This window comes from Myotis yumanensis, unplaced genomic scaffold, assembly GCF_028538775.1.
Source record: "Myotis yumanensis isolate MYYU_CA2020_CCGP unplaced genomic scaffold, mMyoYum1.0.hap1 SCAF_9, whole genome shotgun sequence".
Classification (NCBI taxonomy): Eukaryota; Metazoa; Chordata; class Mammalia; order Chiroptera; family Vespertilionidae; genus Myotis; species Myotis yumanensis.
In genome coordinates, this window is record NW_027223760.1 from 45,709,942 (window position 1) to 45,734,310 (window position 24,369).

A 24,369-nucleotide genomic window follows, 5' to 3' on the forward strand; every position below is an offset into this window, starting at 1 on the left:
TTAAGGGCCCACAGCTTTAGACTGTAAGCCCTCTAAGGCAGCGGTCGCCTACCTTTCGGACTTCATGGACTACCAGTGGTCCGCTGACCACTGGTTGCTGACCACTGCTCTAAGGCACATCTCACCCTATATTTAATGCTCTGAAAGGCATGCAAGGTGGAATTGCTTCCTATTAGTAGAAACAGGTAGTGTAATACTTAAGTGTGTGGGATCTGGAGCCAGACCCCTGGCTCCAGAATAGGGTGTGCTCCAATTTATATTTTAGCTCTACTAGGATTCCCATTAAGTGGCTTATTTTTTTCAGTGCTCTGGTTTCCCCATCTGTAAAATGGGAATGACAGTAGTATCTACCTACCTCAAAGGATTGCTGTACAGATAAAATATGGCAATTCATGTAAAATGCTTAGAACTACCTAGTGTTCTTATTATTTGTATTAACTTCCTTTGCTATGTCTGTAATTTTCTTTAGAAGTTGCTTATTAAATGAATTGAATAAAATACTACAACTTATTTTATCTCAGAAGGAAAGTTTTTTGGAAACACTAAATATTGCATTTATAAATATTCAGTATGATAGTGTGGTTGCTCTCACAGTGAGCCAGATGGCGTTCTCTAGCCACAGAATAAATAATCCTGTAGCCGTTTGTCATTTTAGTAGCGATCACATACATTACTTTAAAATGAAATTAACATGGAATTAAAAAATTGACATATGGCAAGCGTATAGAATTTTTATTAGGTTGTAAGAGAACCATGTTTGCATCTAGGTATATTAAAGAGCATTAAAAAGATGCATTAAAATAAATATTTGTAAAGACTTATTTTGACAAAGATAACTAGAGAAAGTAAGCAAATAAAAAGCAAAACTATAAAAAGCCTGTAAGTTTATTGTGATTTTCTATTTTATGTTTATTCTTGGTAATAATTACTTGAAAATATATATTTTTTAAAACTCTAATGTACTTTCTAGTGGGTCACATGCAATTTGGTGATTGCAGATAGGAATCACTTCACAATATCTGCCATCATGGGACTTAATTGGTAGGAGAGGCAGGTAATAAACACCTAGATAAACTTTGTCTGGTGGTGACAGATACTCTGGGGAAAAATAAAGCAAGGGAGTATACAGGAAAGTTTGCAATTTTAAAAAGAATGGTCAGAGAAGACTTCACAGAAAATGTGACTTTTGAGTATAGACTTGAAAGCCACGAGGGAGTGAGCCGTGAGGCTGCATGGGGGAAGTATATTTTAGGTGTGGGAACAAAAGATGTTGTGGGTGGAACAGAGTGAACAAAGGGGAGAGTAGTAGGAATGAGGTAAAAACATAAGCAACATTTTATAGACCCTTACAGGCTCCTGTCAGATTGGCTTACTCTTAATGAAATGGGAAACCATTGGATTTTTTTGAGCAGAGTAAGGAGATTTGGCTTCTATTTTAAAAGAATCGCCCCATCAGCTCTCCTGAGACTAAACAGTAGCAAGCCACAGGACACCAGGTGAGAGGCTCCTGCAGTCGTGAGGTGATGGTGGATCAGATCACCATCCAACGGGGGTGGCTGCTCTGGAGACATTGACAAGCGGTTGGAGTCCTGATTTCCTTTGAAGGTAGAGTTAACAGGATTTGCTCACAGCTTGGATATCAAATTAGACTCCTTAAGTCTTCAGGCCTGAATAACTTGAATGATGGAATTAGCATGAACTGACATGGGGCAAGACTGCTGGAGGAGTCTATTTCAGGATTGTTGTGGGGCAGAAGTTTTGTTGCAGATGTGCTGAGTCTGAGGGGAAAGGTGTAGGTTTCTCCATATAATCCCATAGCACATGTGTATTATGCTTAAAGGTATACAAAATAAAGGGAAATTAGCTATGCTCCAATTTGAGAAATATATGCATTTTACATATGGAATTGTTTTAAAGATACACTTGAGCCCGCAACCTGGGCATGTGCCCTGACTGGGAATTGAACCAGCAACCTCTGGATACACAGGATGAAGCCCAACCAACTGAGCCACACTGGCCAGGACATCAGCAGCTCATTTTAGACCCCTAAAATCCATCCTCAAAATTCTTACTAATGATCTTTTTTAAAACTCAGATGTGACTGTGCCCCTCACTGCTAAGTCCCTTTCAATGTTCCTCAGCTTCAGGGTAAAGATGATCCTTCTAGTTGCAGGAAGAGATTCTCTCCTTAGGCTTAAGCTCCAGGCGATTATTTTTACTAGTAGCTTTTACCGGCTCCCATTCACAGACTTGGAGAAAGGGACAGAGGGTTGTGCTTCCTTGCTACATCTTAGATCATGCAGTCAGCCACTCTTTATTGCTACATTGGTTAGTTTTATGAAGAAAATTAATGACCTTGAGACCTGCTACACAGGATGATACAGCTCTTTAGTCCAATCGGTAAGTGTTTCTAGAATCCTGTCCGTGAATTTAACAGATGAGAGTGGACTTGTTCTTTCTGAATCTCAGTCTGATGCCCTTTTCATTGAAATAATTCCTGAGTTTACTGTGGGTTGTAAATGTTATTGAAATGTTTTAGCAAGTAGAGGGTAGGTACTAGAAATTTTTATCTTCTTTTGACTCCACCAGCATTTCTGTAAGTCTGTTTTGACAGGAAATTGGTGAAGAAGGCTTGTAGCCAGAATTGGCTTTCAGTAGGATCTGGGTCTTCCGTGGGAGATATCACCATCAGGCGGGGTTCCTACATGAATAGGGTTATTTTATATTTTCTTTGTTTCAGTTGTGTGAACTCTACAGTTATTCATCTGACATCTTTGTAGACATAAACCCAGGTTTCATTTTCTACCATATAGCATCGACTTGCATTTTTCATTATATTTTGCATAGAGGTCACTGCACTGTTATGATGAGAAAGGAATACTGCTTGAAATTCAAAGCATTGCTTCTGTCAAGTTAGAAAAAGTTCTCCCCAGAGACCAGTGTTTTTGCCAGCAGGGTTCTGTAGCTTGTGGGGTGTACTAGGAAAAGGTGCATAAAAATGTGAAGCACGTGAATGGAAGAATAGATCATTTGGCCTGTGTGTGAAATTCCAGGCTTCCTTTTCATGCTCAAATAAGAAATATTTTAGGTTTTGTACATTTGTACAAATGGTTGCTCTGTGTATTCTTCCCAAAGGTATTAAAAATATGATGACTTCTGTAGAATGTAAATATTAACGTGGATGTCTAGAGGTCGTTTTTAAAATTTTAAACACCTGCACTCCTTCATAGTTAAATATTTATTGAACAGAAGTTGTGTAAGTTATATAAGCTGGTGGTGAGCCCTGGAGTAGACCCTGGTCTGTGATGCCTTCCTACACAGATGTGGAGAACACGGGCCGGGATTAGCACCCATTCTGTAAGTGCCCCCTGAAGCAGCATCTTCAGAGGTTTCCCCCTTCTCCTGGAACTCAAGTCTCTGTAATGAATTACTGGTGCATATGCCTTTGTTGTTTTTTTTTTAGCTTTTTCTGTAACCCCATACACTCATGGTTGTGTTGTTGGGAACTGCCAGGAAAAGCTCATAAGGGAAGTGGATCAGGAGAGCACAAATTGGACTCCTTTGTGCTACAGGATAGCTGCTGTGTTGCTCTTTGTCCCTAGAGTCAGGCCGGTGGCTGTCTCAGGCACACAGGAAGAAGTGCCAGTGAGAGAGCATCTACTTGATCATTGACTTTGGGTCCCCTCCCTTTCTCATTCTTCTTACTGATTCCCTTTTGAGATCTTGCCTGACTTGGTATTAATTATAAACCTGTTTTCTGAGCAGAGGAGTTGTAGAAGCTGCTCGGATAGCATACCATTGTTCATTTATCGGAGTTATTTTGTTTATAGCGTAAAGATGCTAACGTAAGAAAGGTCCTGGAGGAAGATCCAGTGTCATTGGAATTAAATCATGTGCCTAAGGTGATAAAAGAAGATGGAGGTGGGTCATATATGTTAAAGGGATAGTCCACACCGTGGTAGATGCCTAAGGGTTGGGAAGGAAGGAAGAATGGATCACTGTCATCAGGATCTGCTTCAGGGTGGAGCTCTTTTCATATTTGCACTTTAGTGCTTGGACATGTAGTAGGGTTTCCATATGTATTTTAAAGCAGTCAAAGAGGAAGTAACTGTCAAATGAGATGTTGAGAGTAGACTCTAAGGATACAGAGAAAGCAAATGGAACAGATGGCAAGCAATGATGTTTTAAAAACCAATGAAGCCCGGCCAGTGTGGCTCAATGGTTGATCATAGATCCATGAATCGAGAGGTCACCAGTTTGATTCCCAGTCAGGGCACATTCCCAGGTTTCAGCTTGATCCTCTAGTAGGGGGCGTACAGGAGGCAGCCAATCAATGTTTCTCATTGATGTTTCTATCTTTCTATCCCTCTCCCTTTCTCTGTCTCTAAAATAAAAAAACAAAATGACACCAATGAAAACAAACCATTTAATGTTAATTGAAAGGCCTTTAATTAAAAAAGAAATTTAGTATTCTGTAAAATCAAACATACTGTTTTAACCTTGTAAATATAAGACTTTTTATATGCCCCTTGTTTAGACTAACTAAACTCTCTTATTTTAATTGGAAACTTGTATTGGATAAACTCTAGACTATTTGGGTGTTTGATCAGATGCCAGTTTTTTACTAATTAAAAAAAGAATAATTGAAACATCTTGTTGAATATTTTCCTATCCAATGTGGTATTAATATTTAGTGTTATTAGTGAGTTAACTGATTCACTGTTCATACACTAGAATCTGTGAACATTAATTAAAGACTATCATGTAAATGTTCTTGAATTGAAGAGCTAATTGATTAAAAGTTGAAAATATTCAAATAGGAACCTGCTGAGAAAATTTTTCATTGGAAAATTAAAGTTTTGTGAGCAAGAAACTGAATACCTTTCAGGTATGAATGACGGGTGAAATAATCACTAAGACTTATATGGCATGTCTTATTTCTATGCAGACCTCAAGCAGCTAAGTTACTACTTAACTAAGAACAGACATGATTACATGGGTTATATAATCTTATGTGACCAGAATAAGTTTCCCCAAATGAAATTCTGATTACTATTTTCTCGCTTACGACTCCTCGTTTACAAGACTAACCTAAAACTTTTCTTGCTCGCAAGGCCCTTCATAGTTGCCCATCATCTGATTTCAGTGTTAATTCCAGGCCTCACCTTTCACCTGTCCTGCTTCCTTCTCCCACAACTTTCCCAGATCTGCTGTAGGGAACTACCTATATTCCCCAAAAGATGTTCTACTATTTCCTGCCTCTTTGTTATAGCCGTACTGCTCTTTGTGTCTAAAAATAACCTCACTAACATTATGGTGCTCTAAAAATAGAACTTGAAAAATATTTAATGACTTTTTTTTGGCATTATACCATATGCATTAAAGTAATAAACAATTGAAATATCTATTCTCTATTCCAGTAAGCAAAGAGTAAGAGTTTAGAAATGACTCATTCATGCATTTATTCAACAAATATTTATTGAGCACCTGCCATTTGCCGGGCCCTATTCTGGGCCCTGGAGATTAAAGAGTGAGAAGAGAGAGAAATTTCTGCTACCATGGAACTTTTTTTTTTTTTTGGTAAATCTTCACCCAAGGACATTTTTTCCATTGATTTTTATTTAATTTTTAATTTTTATTTTTTAAAATATATTTTTATTGATTTCAGAGAGGAAGGAAGAGGGAGAGAGAGAGATAGAAACATCAGTGATGAGAGAGAATCATTGATCGGCTGCCTCCTGCATGCCCCCACTAGGGACTGAGCCCATAACCCGGGCATGTGCCCTTGACTGGAGTCGAACCTGGGACCCTTTAGTCCGCAGGTCGATGCTCTAGCCACTTAGCCAAACTGGCTAGGGCTCCATTGAATTTTTAGAGAGAGTGGGAGGGAGGGGGAGAGACACACAGAGAGAAAAACATCAATGTGAGAGAGACACATCGATTGGTTGCCTCCTGCATGTGCCCCAACCCGGGGCTGGGGATCGAGCCTGCAACCTACGTACGTACCCCTGACTGGACTTGAACTAGAAATCCTTCAGTCTGTGGGTTGACGCTCTAACCACTGAGAACCCGACTAGGGTGGAGCTTTTACTTTAGTGGGGATGACAGACAGATAAACAGAGATATAATATAATGGTCGAGAAGTGTAAGGAATGTAAATCAAAGCAAGGAAAGGGGAAAGAGAGACATAAGGAGGAGTGTTGAAAAAATGGTCAGGGAGCCTATTTCTGAGAAGGTGATCTTTGAGTGTAGATCTCAGAGAAGGGAAGGAACAAACTGTGGGAATATTTGGTAGAAGAGAGCGCAGCAGCCTTGAGTTATAGAGGGGCTTAATGTCCTCAAGAACCAGGAAGGAGCTCAGGGTGGCTGGAGGACAGTGACAAGGGGACTGGTGAGAAGGTCATGGTTAGAAAGTAGCATTTCATTCTAAGTCAGAACTTCAAGATTTTTGAGGACAGTGATAGTTTTTAAAATCCTGGCTGCTGTGCATAGATTGGAGCAGGGAAAAGAATAGGAAAGTAGCAGCAAAAAGACAAGACAGAAGGCTATAATGATCATCATGGAGATGGACTAGGATGGAAGCATGAAGGTCTGAGAAGTGGTTCGATTTGAAATACATTCTGAAAGTAGAGTCAAGAAAACTAGTTGCTGGATTGGATGTGTAGAATATCAAGAGAACAATCAAGGATCCTCAAGTTTTTTTACTAGAGAAATCAAGTGTGTTCATGGCAGAGCCATTTATTGAGATGGAGAATATTGGGCTGGGGCACAGCGTTGGGAGGGTATGGAACCAGGAATTTGGTTTTGGACTTGTCAGCTTTGAGATTCATATTTGATATGTGAAAGGAATTGTCACAAATGTAGTGGGATAAGGGAAAGGTAGGGCCTGGAGTTATAAATTTGGAGACCCTCAGTTTATTGATGACATTTAGTAAGATCACCTAAGGAAAGAGTGTAGACAGAGATGAAAAGAGGTCCAAGGTCCCAGTCTTGGGAGACCCTCATCTTTAGAGTTTGGGAAGAAGAGAAACCTCCATTAGGAGACTGAGAAGGCAGAGGTAGTAAGGTAGGAAGAAAGCGAGCTGTGGAGCCCAAGTGAGGAGAAAGAGTTTCAGAATGGAGGAGGTGATCAATTGTGTCAATTGCTGCTGAGTGGTCCAGGTGAGGTCTGGGAATTGCACACTGGGATTGGCATTGTGAAGGCCATTGCTGACTGTGGTGGAGTGGGGAGGACAGAGGCCTGATTAAAATGAGTTGAAGAATTGTCCTGGCCGGTATGACTCAGTTGGTTGGGTGTCGTCCTGTGCACCAAGAGGTTGCTGGTTTGATACCCAGTCAGGGCACATGCTCAAGTTGTGGGCTCAGTCCCCAGTAGGGGTCCTGCAGGAGGCAGGTGATTGATATTATGCTCTCACATCAATGTTTCTCTCTTCTCTCTTTCTCTCTGTCTAAAGAAATCAATAAACTATTCTTAAAAATAAAATAAAAATAGAATAAAAGGAGTTGAAGAATGAAAGGCAGTGTTTGCCTTTGGTCTCAAAAAATCATTGCTAAGATCAATGTGTAGTAATCATTTCACAATACATACATATATCAAGTCATTATGTTGTAAATTTAAAATGAATACAATATTGTATTATACCTCAGTAATTTGCCTCCCCCTCTACTCTCCCCCCCCCCCCCCCCCCCCGCCCAAAAAAAGTGAGGAGAGGTAGTGGAGGCAATTGGGTTAAACTATGTTTTGAGGAATTTTGTTATAAAGGGAACCATAGCAGCAAAGTTATAGTTGGCAGGGTTGAGGGATCAAGGGAGTTTAAGGTGGAAGATAACTTTGGAAATACTGACAGTGTTATTCCCCACCCTCTTTTTTGTTAAACAGGAAGATGTGCTGAGCCTAAAGCAATCCTTAGCTCTAATATTTACAGTCCCTATAAACATGAGAAAATTGTAATTGAAAGATATAGAGCTTTTTACATTCTCTATGGTGTTAAAAATCTTTTTATAAAGTGTCAGATTTTAGTGCATTTACAATGTGCTTTTTTCTTTTAATTTCTTAGATGTAAGGGTCTTTGAACTGATAGAAAGCTGAATTGCATTGTGTGAGATTTTCTAAAAACCTAGAAGTAATTTCAGAATAAAAATTCTAGAGAAGGCTTCTACGAGCAAAATTGGTGACAGTTATAGTATTCTAATTCTTTGAGAATACCTAAATGGAATTAAAAGAATCAAACATTTTCCCAATAAAAAGAAGTGTCTATTGTTAGAAAAATTTAAAAGTACTTAAATACTTGAAGAAAAGTAGCTGGTACATGCTACTTGATGTTTGTTCTTACAGGTGGGGCTGTGTTAGTTTTACTTAAAATTAATTGTACACACAAATATATGGTTACCAGGCCTGGCCAGTATAGCTCAGTTGGTTGGGCGTCATCCTGTGCAGGAGGCTTTCAGTCTATGATTTGCTCTCACATTGATTTCTCTCTTTCCCTCTCCCTTCCTCTTTCTCTAAAAGTCAATAAAATATCTTTTTTAAAAAAATGGCTGAATTTCATGGAATGGTGCAAAAGCAAAGTGCAATGGCAATAAAAACAGAAATATAGATACCAAAGAAGAATCAAATTAATAGGAACTGATCGACTTAAGGAATGACTGAGAAAATGAGTCTGACAGCTCATGGCTGATACAGAAGGAAGTGTCCAGGCTGATTTGAAGCAAGAGACACTTCAAATGCGGGGTGGAGCATCAGACCTCATGCAGAAGTACGAGCCCCAGGATAAAGGGGTGTTTGTGGAGCCTAAGGGCTCAGTGTGCCCAGTCACCTCTAAATATACATTCCGCTTATCTCTGGGGTGTAAAAGCCTTTGATTTACTGACTACTGTTCTCAGCAGTTTATGTACCATTTAGCCTCACAGCAACCCTCTAGAGTATATGAGCTATTATTGTTATTATTACAGGGGTGGGTAAAAGTAGGTATAGAGTTGTAATACCAATAAATAATACAATAATTAAAAATTATAATAAAAGAATAAACTGTTTCACTTTTGCCCACCCCTTTATTTTACTCTCTTAAGTTAGATATCTTGCTGAAGGCCCAGATTGGGAACCCAGGTTTGTCTAATTCTTGAGCTCATGTTGTTCTCCATCCAGTTGTTCTGCATCTGAACTTACATTGAAGTTAGTACCTCTGTGTACCTGCTCATATGGTTTCACCCATTATGTTGTTTCTTTTTTCTTTTTCAAACCTGTTTCATCCCTTAGAGTTCTGAGTTACAGAACCTTGGGGGGTGGAGAGGAACTATCTGAACCAAGGTGGACTTGCGCCAGGTTGTGGTCCAAGAAGTCAGGTGGTTCGGTGGGTGCTGTAGTTACTGCATGGCCACAGAAGGAACTGGCCATGATGGGCTCAGTCAGGAGCATGATTTAGTTTTTATGTGAACTTTTTGTGTGAACTGAATCTTCCTTGATTGATTAGGAGGAACAATGACTGTTGAGGGAATCTGGTGCTTCAGAGGAGGATTCATAAAACGAAGCTATTCAATTGGCCTTTGTTTTGTGATAAGTCAAACCCCATCTTTCCTAAATTAGAATCAGTATTGGGGAGAGGAATGAGGAAAAGATGCCCTCCAAGTGCCCCATGACTAGCTGTTGCAACAGTCCCCAAAGCTCAGTTTTCCTTAAGGAATACAGAAAAGGAGTTTGGTTGTCTGCATCCAGGATAATTAGTAGGAAGAAACACATCTTTGAACCATATGGGCAGGCAGTGTACTTGGAGTCCCTGGAGTCCATCCAAATAATCCTTCCACCAGAAAAGAACCATTGTTCAAGAGGGTTCAAATCACGGAAATTGTTCAGCTCTTCTAGGCTGGGATCCTATGATATTACAAAAGTTCTCTGTTAAATTATCAAATTACATCCAGATACAGATAACAATTCTTGTGCTGAGAGTAATCATTGCGAGTCTTTGGATATACTGGTACATCCCCCCAATATCTTACCTATTGAATTCTTTGTGACTCTAGTATTCAGAATTTGATTACCTAACGTGAAAATCTGCCAATTTTGCTTGATCCATCATTTTGAGGCCCTTCTTCTTCTGAACTCCTATGGTATTTTCATTTACTTCTTCTATGGCAATTATTTCTTGTATTATATTTATTTGTATAAGTATCCTTGAGAACATCAGTTGTGTCTCATTCATCTTTATACTCCCTATAGTACTTAATACAAAGGATAATAAATAGTTGGCAGATGAATAGAACATGACAAAAATCCTTTAGTAATGAAATACAGAAATGTAGTTTACTTTATAATGTCTCCTTAGCACTTTCTTTACATATTCCATAAGTTCCTCGTGTACCTTGTGGCTTTTTTCAAAATCCATTTCTTTAATTTTTAATAACTCTCTTTCCTTCATGACCAGAAGCCTTTAAAAGCTCAGGGTGGGTGTCACAAACTGATTTTCCTTTCATGATTCCTACGACATTTCTTAGCTACTTATGGGTGGTGATATTCACCAACACTTTATAAAGGGAGTCGGTAAGGCTAAGTCAGTTTATTTCCCTTCAGGTCCTGTGCCTGGAATTTGAATACATGCTACCACAGCAACTTGGATGCCTGGTTAAATTAATTGGTCCAAGAATTCAGGCTTCCGACAGGTACAGATAACTGATTAATAGGTAATGCTCCATGACTTAGGACTGTAACACAATTTCCCCTGTAAGTTATAACAACAGATTTAAAAATTTTAATATGTGATAATTTATTGATTTTTTTACAGAGAGGAAGGGAGAAGGATAGAGAGTTAGAAACATCGATCAGCTGCCTCCTGCACACTCCCTACTGGGGATGTGCCCACAACCAAGATACATGCCCTTGACCGGAATCGAACCTGGGACCCTTAAGTCCACAGGCTGACGCTCTATCCACCGAGCCAAACCAGTTAGGGCTAATATGTGATAATTTAGTGTAAGTTTATTATAATGTTATTATGTATCATGGCTGTGTGAAGTAGCTTTGTAAAAACCTTTGGCTGCTATAATACCTATCCTTTCCTGCCATCATATAAGTCAACGTCAGCCTTAAGTCCCCTTTTCCTAGAGTTGAAAGGGTGTCGGTAAAGCTAAGTCAGTTTATTTCCCTTTAGGTCCTGTGCCTAGAATTTGAGTACACCTTACCACACTTATTAAGGGGACTTAGCTCCCATTCTGGCATTAGCACCTCACAGTAGCTCCGTGTCCTTTTGTACATGTATTTCCATGAGTACTAGCACTCTTGGTTACAAGAACTGCAAATCAACCTGAAGTAGCTAAAGAGAAAATGGGATTTTTTTTGGGAGGATAGTGTGGCAGGACGGAAACAAAGGCTGAGCCACCACACTTGAGAGAGTCAGGCAGCCAGGCAGTGTGAGGAGCTCAGCGGCCGGGACCAGGGACCCCGTGCTTTCAGTGCTGTTTCTTGCCCTCATCATTAGACCTGCACTCTTGGTAGTTTCAGGATTTCAGTCCACTTCTCTTCAGGGCTAGAGACACGGACTCTGGTCACTTCTAAGCTGATGCTCTCCCTGCTTTGCCACCATCAGGGCTGGAAGGATGGGGTGCAACTCAGTTCTGGATGGAAAAGTCCCAGAAACGACTGGCTTAGTTGGATCCTCTGTCTGGTCCTGCACAGGGTGCAGCCTCCCTAGACTGCAGTGGGTGCTGCTGGAGGAGGAACCGTTCCCAGAACCTGTCTTTTTAATCACCTTTCAGGAAAAACATTCCACAAGGAGTGGCAGAGAGGATTCGAGGGTATTTATGTGCTGCTGTTGTCACTGCTTTATGGGATACCAAAGGCGGGTGGGAGTAAGTGAAAGCACTTCAGAGCTGTCAGTATCCCTGTTCCTTGTGCATTTTTTTTGCAGTGAACCTCATTCTCTTTTATGCCAGTGAGACTGGGCTGGTGATTTGATCATCTGGGGATTTTTCGTTAGATAAATTTACCTTGGTTTGCTTTCTGGTCTTTGAGAGTGATGTGCATGTAGTTTTAGGATGATCTAAATTAGTACCAGTATTAGCTTGAAAAGGCAAATACTAAGACATTGGCCACATAAAAGTTAATTAAATTACATATATATTGTCCCAAAAAATGTATACACACTTTAACAGCTGATAGCTCAATTTTGAAAGTGAAATAAACACTGCCTTTATAATTATTCAAAGTACATGTATACATTTTTAGGGGACACCCTATATTTTTTAAATCCACACCTGAGGACATACTTAGAGAGAGGAAAAGGGGGGGGGGAAGAGAGAGAAAGAGAGAGAGAGAGAGAGAGAGAGAGAGGAAGAGAAAGAGAGAAACATTGACCAATGCCCCCAACCCCACCCCACTTTTGGCTGCATAGGCCCTGGCTGGGATCGAACCCACAACCCAGGTATGTGCCCTGACCAGAAATCAAACCGGCAACCTTTCAGTGCATGGGACAATACTCCAACCAACTGAGCCTCTCCAGCTGGGCCATATTTTAACTTCAGTAGTGGGTTAGTTATCTTTTCATTATTGTGAGTATTTACTGTTGAATGTACAGTGTTGTTATTCGTTCTTTCCCATGGTCCTGCTTCCTGTTTTATTTCTTAGGTGTACAGAGGAAGACAAAGGAAGCAAACTATTTAATGGGTACTTTTCACTTTAATATTTTAAAGTACATATTATATCAGTGGCAGGGAACTTCTAGATTTAAAAATGTTAAATGTAGCCCTGGACAGGTAACTCAGTTGGTAATATGCCAAGGTTGTGGATTTGATCCCGGTTAGGGCACATACACCCGGTAACAATGAATGAATGCATAAACAACACATTTGATGTCTCTCTCTGTCTGAAAAAAAAATCAAATAAAAAAAAAAGTCAAATGCAATTTGAAATTATTTATCATTTGTCTATTTGGCAGGAAGCGTTCTTCCTTTGGGGTTTTTCTGGTTTTCTAACTAAGTGAAATTTTACAAAGCTAGGATAAAGTTCCTGAAAGCAATAAAGCTGACTCATAACCCTGAACTAGAAAACTCTCCTCTTTTGATAGTTAACTCAAAGACTTAGCTAAGTTTTAAAAAACAAGCCTTAGCTCCTTAAGAAGCTTTTGGATAGTCATGGATTTGTCGGCTCTCTCCTGCCTGGCATCCTGACATCAGGAAGAGAGACAATCCTTACGTCTTGTTCTCTCTGCCTTTCACCCTTTTTCCTTGTCTGCCACTGAAGTCTTACAATTTAATGCACATTTCTCAGATCATGTTAACGCTACACATTTGGAACGCTCTGATAATGTTCTTTGGAGAATGTGGCCATAATACAATCACTTCTACATCTGGGTCTTCCGCTTCATTGCACACCTGGGGCATGGCGCCACATCAAAAATCCAGTTGTGTTTTTGCTGGGGCGTGAATAGGAAAAACTGTACAGGGCCATGGAAATGCCCAGGCCTTTTATGTGTCACCTGAGTAAATAGTAACTGCATAAATGTGTATGTGTATGTATATAGAAACCAAACATGTACTGTAGGTTTTAATGCAAATACAAGTCTTGTGTGAAAAGGATTAGAAATTTAACAGGGTAAAGCAAAGGCTGAGATGTAGGCCTTGGGGTCATTGCGGGCACAGAACCAGGAAACACTGTGTATGGAGGTGGGGGGATGGGGAAGGAAAATGGTTCCCTGCGGAGGAGTAGGCTGAAATCTTGGGGAGAAGAGTCAGATTTCAGAGTTTTCAAATGTAGGCAAGAAAAAAAAGGCCTGCCTTTTTATTATTATAATCTGCATCTACCTGTTTGTGTTATTAGATTCATGAATCTCAACCTTCTGTGCTGCTTTTTACTAACATAATTTAAAGTTCCCTGTTATAGCTCTGCCTTTGGACTTTAAATTTCCAACCTGGAGGAAGTTCATCACTGAACTTTTTCACCTGGACATATTTTCTGCAGTGCACAGCCAGGATGCAGCCCTAGGCAAGAAACAAAAACAGAGCCTCTACCCTATGTAAGCCCCCCGATGGCGCTATAGGGAAGGGGGAGATGAAGACAGTGTGACCTGTGTGGGTGTGTTTGGTAGGAGTGTCCTGTTTTTATCGGTGTTTTGGATGCATTAGGATTTTGAATGGTCTGCCCTCAACCTTATTTTTCCCATAAGCCCTCTTGTTTTTAGGGTGCAGTTTAACAGAATACAGTGTTTTTCAGGAATAAATTTATTGGGTTGTGTGTATTTACTGATAAAATTTGTTTAATTTCCCCCTCCAAAATCCAGAAAACACTCAACGTTGTGTAATTAAGAAGAAAATCCTAAAGTTTCCATGAAATGCCGTGAATGACATATGAATATTTTTGGTATTGTGGTTAAGTAATGGCTTTCAAACATTTACTTCAAACTGCTTCAGAGTATCTTGAGAAAGTATTTTAAGTAACTTTCATAATGTTTTTTTTAAATATATATTTTATTGATTTTTTACAGAGAGGAAGGGAGAGAGATAGTTAGAAACATTGATCAGCCGCCTCCTGCACACCTCCCACTGGGAATGTGCTCGCAACCAAGGTACATGCCCTTGACCGGAATCGAACCTGGGACCCTTCAGTCCGCAGGCCGACGCTCTCTCCACTGAGCCAAACCGGTTACGGCAACTTTCATAATGTTTTGAGAAAACCTTTTGAGTAAGATTTCTTTGAATATATGAGTGAATATATAAGAGTGTAAATAATGGCTGGCATGCATGGAGAAGAATTAAATTTAAAATTTTTAGGGTTTATAAAAAATTAGGGTTTAGGTTTTCGAAAGCATCATGAACATTTTAAAATAAATTGTATTGAGCCAAAACCGGTTTGGCTCAGTGGATAGAGCGTCGACCTGCGGACTGAAGGGTCCCCGGTTCGATTCCGGTCAAGGGCATGTACCTGGGTTGCGGGTACATCCCCAGTAGGAGATCTGCAGGAGGCAGCAGATCGATGTTTCTCTCTCATCGATGTTTCTAACTCTCTATCTCTCTCCCTTCCTCTCTGTAAAAAATCAATAAAATATATTTAAAAAAAAAATAAATTGTATTGAACATTTCACCATAACAACTTACAATGGAAAGAAATTGCTAAGGTTACATGGAATTACAGTAATTTGAAACTCAGACTCTTTTTTTTTTTTTTTTTTTAAATATATTTTATTGATTTTTTACAGAGAAGGGAGAGAGATAGAGAGTTAGAAACATCGATGGGAGAGAAACATTGATCAGCTGCCTCCTGCACATCTCCTACTGGGGATGTGCCCACAACCCAGGTACATGCCCTTGACCGGAATCGAACCTGGGACCTTTCAGCCCGCAGGCCGACGCTCTATCCACTGGGCCAAACCGGTTTGGGCGAAACTCAGACTCTTTTGGGGAAATATTTTCTTTATCACTTTTCAAAATAAAATATTTTCCTTAGAAGCTTAAAGGTTTAATGAAGTTAATTCATAAAATAGATGACTTGTAGTAGATTTATATGCATAAAGTAGTCTTTATTCTTACCTCCCTCCTAATTTTTAAAGCCTTTTCTTATTTAATGTTTCTTTTCTCCTTTTTCAGTTATAGTCTTTCTCTACTCTTTCTTCAATTACTTCTTTTTTTTTCAGGTGTGTTTTTTTGGGGGCAAGGTATTGGGGGAAGACCTGTCTGTAATATCCTACTTAAAGAAGTGAAGCTCAGACATCTGGCAGCTTCATTTGTCTGAGATAACTCCAGGTGGGTTGATAGGCTAATGTTTCTCCATTCAGGAGAAAGTTCCTAGTCCTGCTTTGAACCCATCTATTCACTCAACCCTCTATTCACAGAGTTTTCTGATAAGCCTGTTTATCTACTTGCCCAGTGTGAGGATGGTTGCAGAAGCTTGTGGCAAGACTGAGAAGAGTGTGTTGGTGTTAGGAGGAGGAACATTTAGAGCCAGTAGAAGGAAAACCTAATGACAAAGGGTGAATAACCATACAAAGAAGCAGAGAAACACAGATGTCAGTTATTGAGATCAGAGCCCAGTGGCCCTGTATACTCTCCATTAAACCCTGATGGGTGTCAATAATGTTCATGATTGACCTCATCATCAATTGAAGATCAGGTTTTGTTTATTATAATCTATTTAAAAAGCCAGGGAAGTGCATAACACACTTTAGAATCTTAAAAAATCACACATAAAGGCAGCCACTTCAAGAAATTAATTTTCATTTTTCTGCAAAATGACTTAAGCCGATGTCAGGTTCTAGCATTTTTGTCAGCATTTTTCTTTCCTGCCATTTCCTTTCTATCCACTGAGATGCTATTTGCACAAAAGACTTTTTGTCTCTTCTCTTTAAAGATAGACCCTTTATTGTTAACCTCTACTATGGTTCTTTTATGGTGTGCTTTCAGATACATGTCAGTGTCCCCTAATAAAGATATTCTTAATAGCAGTAGACTGAATCCTGTGTGACATGAACACAATGATAGTAATTTCCTGTAGCTATGCCTTCTAGCCTCTGTACTTTTGCTGTGTGGCCAAACTTCTTGCATAGTTGTGTATATTTATTGACATTGACGTTTGCCCCATATATTTCTCAAGCTCCCTTTCCATTTCCACTCTACAGGAGTTAAGGAATTAATTTGAACTACTGTCATCAGCAGCTCCTTCTAATATCTATGTATTCAACAAGTATTGAGTGCTGTCCCAGGAGCTGGGGAAACACAGGAGAACAAAATGAAATGAGTTAGAAGTCTGTGCTCTTGAGCACTTTTCATTTATTCGGGGAGGAAGACAAACAGATAAATAAAAGTCAGTGAGATAGTGAAGCCAAACTAACGCAACGCCGCAGGAGATGGAGCAACAACAGAAGAGGGGAACCTGAGCAGGACTTTAAGATGGAGATTCCTTAGTTCCAGTTGAGTAATGGGAAGGAGTTGGCTGGGAAGAATGTTCTTGGCAGACATAGCAGCAAAGACAAAGATTCCTGAGGCAGGAATCAGATTTGTGAAAAATGTGTCCATTGTGTCTGAAGCCTAGCGTGGTGAACACAGTGGGCTTCCTGCTCAGGGGGCGCCCATCCTAAATGGCAGCCCTTCCTCTCCAGGCCTCAGTGAACACTGCCAGGCGTACACAGGGCTGGCCCTCTTGCTGCAGTGGGACTAGCGTTGGGTACATTTGTTTCACCTGTGGCCACATTATTCCTCAGCTCTTCCCCATCCTCCTGTCCTTCCTCCTCACCCCTTCTCTCTGAGAGCATGTCCTCAATAAATTCGGTGAACAAGAATCCTGGCCCAGCTCTATTTCTCAGTACTTGTTGAATACATAGATATTAGAAGGAGCTGCTGATGACAGTAGTTCAAATTAATTCCTTAACTCCTGTAGAGTGGAAACCCTGATCTAAGACACAAATGAACTTTTGACCCTTTTTCTGGGCTCCAGATCCTTAAGACAGGCGCCTGCCCAACGTGTCCACTTGACTGTTCCGAAGATGCCTACAACTCCACGAGTATAAAAACTGAGTTCATGATAGTGTTCCCTTCTCAAGCTTTTGTTCTTCCTGTGTCCATTCCTTTAGTTTGTGACCCCACCTTTCACCAAATCACACTAAGAATTCAGAGTCGTGCTTGGATTTTCCCTTCCCATTGGACCTCATGTCCAGTCACTCAACAAGTCACTGTCCTCACTGTCTCTCACTTCCTTTGTCCTTCCATCTCTACTTTTACTGCTCTAGGTCAGGGTCTTGACTGAACTGTTGTTTAGTCTCCCAAGTGGCCCCTCTCACCTCCCCTCCTTCACTCCTCCAGTCTATTTCTGCACCATTACCCCCTTATAAAATGAAAAGCCCCTTCCAGCCACTTTCTGCTCATAGTCCTTTAGTGACTTCCTATTGGAGTAAATGGCAGCTTCCTGTAGGATAAAGTGGCTCATTTCTTAGCCCGTTTTGCTCTGGTGTCAGCCACCTTTCCCTTAGCCTTCTCAGCTGCCACCGCTGTGTATGGCTCTGGTTTCAGGCTCTGACCTGTTAGTCCTGTTGTGCTGTTTCTTAGTTGCTCATCCCTCCCGGGCAGTGCCTGAAGCCTCAGCTATGCTGCCTCCTCCCTGAAGTCTTCTGTGAGCCACCTAAGGAACATTATTTGTGTCCAACAAAAGTGCCCTGGAAACACTCATTTCAGGGTATTGCTATTACTTGCTTTGTTTTTAAGTACTCGTTAGGTTCCTGGAACGCAGAGAACATGGATGTTCCCATTGCCAGGCGCATCAGTACATGCTTTTTGAATGAGTAAATGGGAAAATAAAGGAGAAATGTCATTGTGTTAAGTTTCCTGGCTTTTATACAGGATAGCTTAGTGAATACAAATGCTGTGCATGCTCTTGTCCACCAACTAACTGTAGGAAAGAAGATATAGAACTACTTGGACGAAGTGACTAAAGATAACACTTCTCTTGTGGAGTTTTCCCTGGGAATATTGACTGATAGGGGAGGGGAGATTATTTAAGCCCTAAAATATGGAGTTGGGAAATTCATTAATTTGTTAAATATTTATTTAATATTTGCTCGATGCCTAGCATTGTGTTATGGGCTTTGGCGGAAGAAAACAGAATGAAGTTGATGCTGTTCATTCCACAAGGGCCTCAAAATGGGAAAAATGCCAGTAGTATAAGAGAGTTTTATGAGGTAGCCTGTGACTAAATCCTAAATGATTCAAATAAGAAGTGCTGTTGGTTCTGGAAAAGGAGTCTTTGTGGGTTGGAGGGTTGAGCAATCTTAAACAAAACCTCAGATTTTTGAAAGACTCATTGAAATGAAGTTTGCTGTGCAGAAATGGTGTTCATAAAACTCAATAGTTTCCAGATATTAAAGAGATAGCTCTCTCTTTTGGCTTTGGTGCAGAAGGGCGGACATCATATTTGTGTTTGAAGGAAACTTCCTGTAAGATTTGGAGTGAGCTTTTGTGTTGCAGAAAAAATAAAGTCCAATATCTTCACAGTGTCCTTTGGAAAGATGAAGGTGAAGATGGCTTGCAAATGGGGGGTAGGGGAGATAATTCCTTTAAACTTATTAGAATGTGAAGGATAATGCTTTTCCCTGAGCTTTGTTTTTTTACATTTTTAAAAATTGAATTTGAGAGAGAGAGGAAGGGAATTTTAGAGAGAAAGAGAAACATCAATCGGTTGCCTACCAAACATTCCCTGGCTCGAGACTTCAATTTCCTGTGCCCTGACTGGGAATTGAACCCACCACCTTCTAGTGTACAAGGCGATGCTCCAACCAACTGAGCCCCACTGGCCAGGGCTTCCCTGAGCTTCTGATTGATAAGTGTGCACCCAGTCCTGGGAGTTATGGGCATATTGGCCACTCATCACTCACACAATAGCTATCTCCTATTGTACTTTAATTTCTTAATTGACTGAATATCTGTGAGGTCAGATTTCATGCCTGGCTTTAAAAAAAATATTTTCTGCCTAACATATTTCTCAATTGTTTCCTTGTATCTTAATCTAATGTATACCCCTTTGTGGTTCTGTTTTCTGGGGATAGGAAATACTTTAAATGAGGATGAATTGTATGTAGATCAATCACGTTCCTGTAGGGGTCGCTATGCGAGTAGCAGTTTGGCATTCTTCCTTGCCACCCAGCACCATGTGGCATGACTTGACACAATTAGCCTGAGGACTGTGAGATCTGGTTTGTGTTGGCATTTTACTCTTGAGAGTGGTATGTGCCTAACCCCACTAAGAATTCTGCAGGCTCATAACTGTATTTTATCATTTTAGTCCATAAATGCCACCTGCGAATTTTCTTTTTACCTCACATATTTGGTGCATTATTACTTTAGAGTTCTCAGTTGTGCCCCATTTGCCTATGACAGATATATGCACATAGACACATTAAACCATTTTACTGGCTTTTGCAGCATGAATGATGGTAGCCCAAACTTGGCCTTCTATAGGACCTCATATTATTGTTTAATGGGGTTGTCACTCAAGATACTTACTGGCTGCCTCCAGTGCTTTTAAAAAATTGAATTGAGCATGACGAGGTGCATCCCTTTGATTAAATGTTTTTCCTCCCATGCAATCACCATTAGCTGCTTGGCTCCAATTCTGTCTTCTTTTGAAGCAGCCCTGCATTGCAAATCAATATCTTTCTGGCGAGACAGTGTGTTGTGAAGCGTCTGGACGGCATATGCACAGTTACTTTGGCTGCAATGCTGCTGCAGAGCCCGGTTACTCTGCCTTCCTGGGAACTCCACAGGCAAGTCCATCGTGCTTGGAGAAAAATAAAAGATTGTTTGGGGAAAAAGAATCACATTGTTAAAGCTATGGATACTGAACGTTAGCCTGTGCTTTGTGTTTTTCTAAACCATTTTTGGTCTTATTCCACCAAGATTAGCTTCTCTGAAGTGATTTCTGGGTGGTTGTTTTTTTTTTTTTTTGCTTCTGCTTCCCCCTTTCTTGGTTGTAGTACGGCCGTACCATTTCAGCTTGCTAGTGCAGAAAGATGTGAATTCAGTTACTGGATGCGCCTGGCCTGGTGCAGACACATTGCTAGAGATAATGTTGAAGAGTTGCAGGTGAATCGAGCCCGAGAGAGACAACAGCGAAACGGTAAGAGGGAGCATGCTTTAAAATTAGCGCAGGGGTTTTAATTTGGAGCATCTCGGCAAGTCTGAATCCTGACTCACTCATTTACAACTTGAAAAGGATTCATTTTCTGCATGTCATTTTACTCATCCCCTTCCATTTAGCTGCCAGCAACATCACAGACTGATCAAGGAAGTATTTAAATTAGGGATCTGACTGGAGGTTCCCCTTGGGAGAGTCTCTTGAGGCTCCCGAGGCTACTGCTTGTAGTTTGTAAACACCAGTAGCAGTGACAAGATGAGGAAAAGCTTTCGAGGCTGTGCTTCTTTGCCATAGCTGAGTCTTATTTCTCCTGAAACTTATTTATTACAGCTTAACGAGGTCTCACAGATTGTTTTGCCTGGTTAGGCTTGGCTGCGTGCCCTCTGAGTCAAGCTAGTGAAGGACAGGAGACCACTTTTTTCACCTGGGTAAACTGATGTCTCTGAATTAGCTGGGTTGGATCAGAGTGGCATAAACATCTCTGATATATTAGGGATCTGGGGCTTCCTCCCTGCTCATCCCACGCTCCCCTCTGGAGCACAGACACGCACCTGCTGTAAGTGTGTGCTGCCTGGCAGAGGTTAGTGTGCCGGTGTTTTGCATCATTACACCTGTAGTGGTTATGCTTTCATGTATGGAAGTGATGCTCCTTCATGCAGTTCTGCTTGAAGTGCTTGCTTGAATAGTGGACTATTAGCATTTTGGATGCAAATGGAGAAACCCCTGCACGCATGAGGGACCGGGGCAGCAGACAGGCTACTCTACAGTGAGGCTCACCAGCTTGTGAAGAAGATAACAATCAAGAGACAGAAATGTAAACCTTGATATCTACAGAGGTTGAATTCCTATTTCCTTTGTTAATTGGCACAGAGTATAGTGGGTAGGGGTGGCGGAAGTTGAAGGACATGTTTTAATATTGTTCAGAGTGTGGCTACTACACTACATGCCCTTGGTGAATTTATAAGGATCCATCTATTATATAGGGGCTGAATGTTAAGGATGGCAGCATTTGATTTTTTGCTTTAAAAATATTCTACTTATGTATATTTAACTCATTAATTCATGTGAAATTTAAATGATGTAGGCTGTGAATGTTAGTTGAGAACATCATCAGTAACTTGCTGTAGCATGCTGGCCTTAAGCCAGCTATGTATAATTTTGACATAGGCATTGTAAGAAAGACCACCTGGTTACTTGATAGGCTAATTGAGAGAAATATTGATACTATATTAGGGTTCACTAGACATTTTTGGGGGGAGGGGTTGGGAGGAGCCTTAAATATGCTTCTATACTTACTCAACTGTTTATGGTAAAGGTTGGACATTGAATTGTTGGAAATGAATATTTGAATTTTCTTCCAAAGAGAGTTCAGATTTTTTCTGTTTTGACATTTTAAATTATTTTTTAAAGAGTTAAGATGGAATATAAACTATTATTTCCCATACTTCAGTTGTTCTTTTTTAAAAAATAAACTAACAAAGAACTCTTTTTCTATTCAGAAGATGGTGTGCCTGTGTTTACTGTTTCTTTTTCTGAGAGTGATGTGTTCTAGCTATTTATATTTTACCTTCACTCTGTGTCAGCTGTGAGGTTTATTTTTTCGCCCTGTGACAGAAGGAATTGTACATTTGCAAAAAGTAAGTAATTTTTAAAAAGGGAAATAAATAGTAGAGCAATAATATGACATTGATTTCACACTCATGCAGTTTTTATTCCTCATTGTACAGACATTTATTAGGCATCTACCATGTGTAAGAACTTGTAGGACATGCTGTGAGGAAGAACAGATGAAATGGATATGCTCCCTTCCTTGAACTGAAGGAGCTTAGATATAGTAGCATTGGTATCTTTTTTTTTATGGAATATGCTTCATTATATTTTCTCAAGAAAAAGTTCAATAAATGCTTTTTGAAAATTATATTTCCCACTTAGGAGAGTCCTTTGTCTATTTTCTTTTAATCATTTATTTATTAAACATTTATGAAGAGTCTACTGTGTAATAGTGTACCTACTATGAATCAATAGATAAAATAGATCTGGTCCCTGTCCTCAAGGAACTTACAATATACTTCCTTTTGAAATATTTCAAGGAGAAGTTTGGGGGCACTTTCCCCCCCACCCTTTTTTCATTTTAGGCACTTATGAAACAGATACTATAAGCTTTGATTATTTTATTTTTATTTTTAAATTGTGGTATAAAGTATACCTAACAAAATTTACAATTTTAAACAAAATTCCCATTTTTAAGTGTACAATTTATTGACAATAAGTATATCACAGTAGCTTGGTACCATCACTGCTATCCATTTCTAGAACTTTTTCCATCACCCCAAACAGAAACTCTACCCATTACATAATAACTCCCCATTGCCCTCCTGCCAGATTTTGGTAATCTTTAGCTTACTTTCTGTGTCAATAAGGTTACCTGTTCAAGGGACCTCATACAGTATTTGTCCTTTTGTGTTGGGTTTATTTCATTTAGCTTGTTCTTAAGGTTCATCCATGCTGTAGCATGTGTCAGAATTTTATCCCTTTTAAATAAATGCTTTGATTTTTATATGGGAAAGACAGCAATACCTCCAACCCCTTATATGATTTCACTAAATCAAGTTCCCATAAGGACACTATCATAGATAATTTAGAGATACAAAGACCTTGTGGGCAGGGGGAAGGAATGAGGAGCAGAAAAGCACTGAGGGAATGACCTGTGGATATATCTCATTTGGATTCTTTACATGGTCTGGTAATTGAGCATGGTAATTGGGCTACTTACACTTTCATGTCACTTCTTAGCTGATAGAGAGCAGCAATCAGTTGAATAGTCACTGGAAGGCTGGCCTGTGGCTCTTGTCATTATTAACATTTGAATTGCACCCACTCTGCTTCTAGTACCTTACTTTATCTAACTTTATAAGCAAAGACTGATCACGTTAGGTCCTCTTATAGATTCGGAGACTCTCAGAACTGATAGGTATTTCAGCAATTGTATTGTCTCATTGGCTCGTTCATTCAGCCAATGGGGGAGAGGCTCCTGATGCCCACTGCAAGCCATCTTTTACTCCCCACTGCTCTTCTCGGTGAACACTCAATACAAAAAGTCCACTTATCCTCTGAGTTAGACAGAGGCATGAGAGAGGGTGTAAGCTTGATGCCCTATTAAGCAGTTTTCCATTGGATAAGCCTGGCTTCATCATATAGCATTCTCTTTCTCAGATTTCTACTTGATACTGCTTCTCTTAAATCCAGATGTGTTTCTGATAGAGGATCCTTTTTAGAAAGACAAGTTAATGCTCCCAGAGCTGCTTATTTATCTGCCATCAACTGACTTGATGATTCTTAGCCGTTAACAAAGTAGTCAGGAAACACAAACTTGTATGGAGGAAGAAGAGTCAACATGGTAATGTCTAATGCCTGAATCATCTCATCTTCCCCATCAGCCTGTCTTATTTTCTAACTTTTGATATGAGGCAGAATTAGATTAGTCAAAAGTATGTTGCCCTGGCCTGGTGGCTCAGTTGATTGGAGCGTCATCCCATATTTTGAAAGGTTGCAGGTTCGATTCGCTAGTCTGAGCGTGTATGGGAGGCAACTGATCGATATTTCTCTCTCACTCAATGATTCTCTCTCCTCTCCCTCTTTCTTTCTAAAATCAATAAAAACATATCCTTAGGTGAGGATCAAAAAAAAGTATGTTAAATTTGGGTGGTGGAAGTTGGGTAGAGGAAGGGGGGAAGATGGGTCAGAAAACCTCAGACCACAGAGCAGTTATT

At 40.0% G+C, this 24,369-nt stretch overlaps 1 protein-coding gene across 3 annotated transcripts in view; it reads left to right on the forward strand.

Annotated features, from left to right (window-relative positions):
- The window catches only part of CDK14 (cyclin dependent kinase 14), a 522,981-nt gene that overhangs the window by 92,345 nt on the left and 406,267 nt on the right, over positions 1-24,369 (forward strand). The window contains exon 1 of one of the 3 annotated variants that reach the window (XM_070424220.1): positions 20,460-20,581. The exons of the other annotated variants lie outside the window; for them this stretch is intronic. The gene's annotated coding sequence lies outside the window, so the exon portion shown is untranslated. Of the gene's footprint in view, positions 1-20,459; positions 20,582-24,369 lie in introns of those variants that run through there. 3 annotated transcript variants of the gene reach the window in all.